At 46.9% G+C, this 3515-nt stretch overlaps 1 pseudogene; it reads left to right on the top strand.

The window, feature by feature from the left end:
• Positions 1-1279: 1279 nt before the first annotated feature.
• On the top strand, positions 1280-2227 carry LOC114211654 (olfactory receptor 6V1-like; annotated as a pseudogene).
• The last annotated feature ends 1288 nt before the right edge of the window (positions 2228-3515 follow it).

The following is a 3515-nucleotide window of genomic DNA, read 5'->3' as shown; positions in this document are numbered from 1 at the left end:
TGAGAGTAATGCATAAATGACATTACATTACCTCAGATTATTAAAAAAAATCTTGTGTAATAACACTTTAAAAACATAAATATAACAGTAGTGTGTGTGTAGGTGGGATACAGAGAAAGCTACAAATATGAAAGCAATTGAGAATGCTGTTGCAGGGGTGCCTGGGTGGCTCAGGTGGTTAAGCATCCGACCCTTGATTTCAGCTCAGGCCGTGATCTCAGGATTGTGAGACTGAGCTCTGTATCTGGCTCTGCGTTGGGTGTGGAGCTTGCTTAATATGGTCTCTCTCCCTGTCCCTCTGCCCCTCCCCACCAAAGAAAAGAATGTTGTTGCAATGATTAAGAGAAGACAAATTCTTGAACTTGGGGGCTATGGAAAAAAGAAAGGTGTGTGGTTTAAAAAATATTTCTAAGGATGGTGGTTCAACTGTTTTAGAAGAAGGAAGGGAAAACCCAAAAAACTATTGATCCCTTCCAGGTGACAAGCCTGGATGACTGGGGAGTTGGGGAACCATGAACATGATGTTGGCTTTGGGGGAGGAGGGGAGGATTATGTGCGTATTTTTACACATGGTGAGTACATTGTGGTGGTCAGCAGGCAATCAGAGACGGGGGTTGAGGACAAGAATGCAGATTTGAGATTCATTTACATTTTCAAGATTGCTCAAGAAGCAAGATTTCTAAAGGAGAGAATAGATAAAAGAAGAACGGGAAATGTGGTGACATCCATATTTAGGAAGACCAGGAGTCAGACAAGGAAAAGTCAGAACTGTTGGAGAACTTGGAGGTCCTTGTAGTCAAGGGTGGAAACAATTTCAAAAATGGGTTATCTGTAGCCTAAAATGTTACAGAGACCACAAGGAAGATGATGTTGAGCACAAAAGATGAAGAGAAGTAATGTATGAGGTACCTAGCACAATCCTGGGCACATGGAAAGAACTCAGCTAATAGCAAGTATTATTATGATGGAATGATCATTAAATATGGGAGTTAGGAAGTATTTTTCAGACCCACCAAATCTCTTATACAGAGTTGGAGCTTAACAAATGCATTGAATGGAATGATGAGCGATGGAATACGATAGAGGAAGAGTTTAGGAGTGTTGATAATGTGGAGGTGTCCAACTCCTAGATTCTGGGATTTACCATGCGTACAGGTTAGTATGCCTGGGGAGCCAGGCCAGCCATCACGGAGTGTAGTCAAGACAGGGGTTGATGGAAACTTCCCACTAAGATTTCCTGGCTTCTCACAGGTAGTACAGAGAACTGGCATCAAGTGCAATGAGTAACTTCAGTGTCGTCAGGGAATTTGTGCTGCTGGGATTTTCACATCTCCATGAATTCCAGATCCTCCTGTTTGCATTCATCCTATTGATATATGTGCTGACAGTACTGGGGAACCTGGCCATTATCATCCTCACTTGACTTGATTCCCGCCTCCACTCACCCCTGTACTTCTTCCTCTGCAACTTCTCCTTCATGGAGATGCTGGTCACTTCCACTGTTGTTCCTAGGATGCTGGCAGACCTGCTATGCACTCATAAGACCATTTCCCCGTCTGAGTGCCTCACCCAGTCTTTCTTTTACTTCTCTTTGGGTTCCACCAACTTCCTGATTCTCACAGTCATGGCCTTCAATCGCTACGTGGCCATCTGCCGCCTTCTGCACTACCCAACCATCTTGAATGGTCCAGTGTGTGTGAAGCTGGTGGTGGTCTGCTGGGTGGTTGGCTTCCTCTCCATCATCTCCCCCACCCTGCAGAAAACACGGCTACGGTTCTGCGGCCCTAACGTCATCAGCCACTACTTTTGTGACTCTGCCCCACTTTTCAAGCTTTCCTGCTCCGATACCTGCCGCATTGAATGCATGGACTTCTTCTCGTCCTTACTGTTTGTGCTGGCCACCATGCTGCTCATCATAGTGTCCTACGTCCTCATTGTGCCTGCAGTGCTGCACATCCCCTCCTTCTCTGGGCGCCAGAAGGCCTTCTCCACCTGTGCCTCCCACCTCACTGTGGTGGTTCTGGGCTATGGCAGTGACATCTTCATCTATTTGAGGCCAGGCAAGGGCCACTCCACACACCTCAACAAGGTGGTGGCTCTGATGACTACAGTAGTGACCCCTTTCCTCAATCTCTTCATCTTCACCCTCCGGAATGAGAAGGTCAAGGAGGTCATTGAAGATATGACCAAAAGGCTCCTCTTCAGAGATGCAGCAGTCCACAGATGAGAAGGCCCAAGAGCACCTATTAAGCCACTGGAGTAAGGACCCTCCACTGCCCACAATGGAGCTCCTCAGTCTCCTTTTTCCCAGTCTCTCTTGCTCCCTCACCCCCACAGAAGTCTGCTCACTCACTACAGAGAGCTAATGAGCTCACACCATCTGAATGTCTCAAAGGCAAGTATCTGTGAGCCTGAGACAGACAAGGAATAGGTGATTTTGAGGGAGCCTTGGAGTGAAAACAGTACGATAATATCAACAAAGATATTATCCAAATAAAATTCTCAGTCCAGGATTTGATACATGGTAAAAACTCTGTAAATGTAACTCTTATTATAAAAATGTGTTATTAAAATCTCTCCTTCCCAGTCTGGCCGTATGGTTTTGTTTACATTCCTTTTTCATTTCTTTGCAACTTTTTTGGGGGGTGTATTTCTTTCTCATGAACTGGCTTCAGAATCTAGGATAGGGTTCTGAAAGTGGGATTTTCTCTGAGAAGAGCAGAGAGGGTTGGCATCACCCAAATAGAAGAAACTTTGTGCCTCCCACTGGGACCACTTCTCTGGGATTGCTCCTAAAGTAGTAGCACTACTTACACCCAGGCTGCCCACTGCTCCTGTCCCTCCAAATCTCTTGCTTTTAAGCAGAAATGACCCTCTGGGGGCCACTTTCTCGGCTGCTTACACAGATAGGTCATGAGAGCCCTAGGCCTAAACTTTATCCTTCCTGTGCACTCAAGAAAGAAGGGAAAGCTAGATCATTGTTCCCAGACTGGCTACCTTCCCCTTTACAAGTGCTAGTACCTCTCTTCTCCTATAGAATCTTCGGTCCATCTCCCAGAGGAAGGGCCCTCTGAGGTTGGCTTTCCTGGAAGCAGCCTGGACAGGAGGTTACCGGGGGCCCTGGTGGTAAAGCAAAGATGGTGGAAGCCAGCTGAGAAAGGAAGAAATGGAGTGCGACTGGAGTTGTGGAGGGAAGACTTTCCCTGGCAATCTGGGAATGGTTTAGGAAGTTAGGGCGAGACTGGGGGAGTGGGAGTAGCTCCAGTGTCTGATTTCTTGTACCAGCTGGAATCTGGACTGGGCTGGGATTTGTAGAACAGAACAAAGAGAAAATGCAAACTTCTTCCTTCTTCTGAAGCTAGCTCTGCCCACAGGATATCTAGAGGAGAGGTCTCGGTCCTTATGTGCAGTGTGCATAGGCTGGTGTAGGGGCCACCCCATAAAGCCACAGCTGTGAAGTAAAGGGTGGGGCAGAGGGAACATCCGGGGTGCGCCACCCAGAGGCATGCATCTCT

The sequence above is a fragment of the Eumetopias jubatus genome, unplaced genomic scaffold (genome assembly GCF_037043125.1).
Source record: "Eumetopias jubatus isolate StellerSeaLion01/CBP00866 unplaced genomic scaffold, mEumJub1_p1.0 scaffold_14, whole genome shotgun sequence".
Taxonomy (NCBI): domain Eukaryota; kingdom Metazoa; phylum Chordata; class Mammalia; order Carnivora; family Otariidae; genus Eumetopias; species Eumetopias jubatus.
The sequence above is the reverse complement of the archived record's forward strand: the minus strand, read 5'-3'. Positions and strand labels throughout refer to the sequence as shown.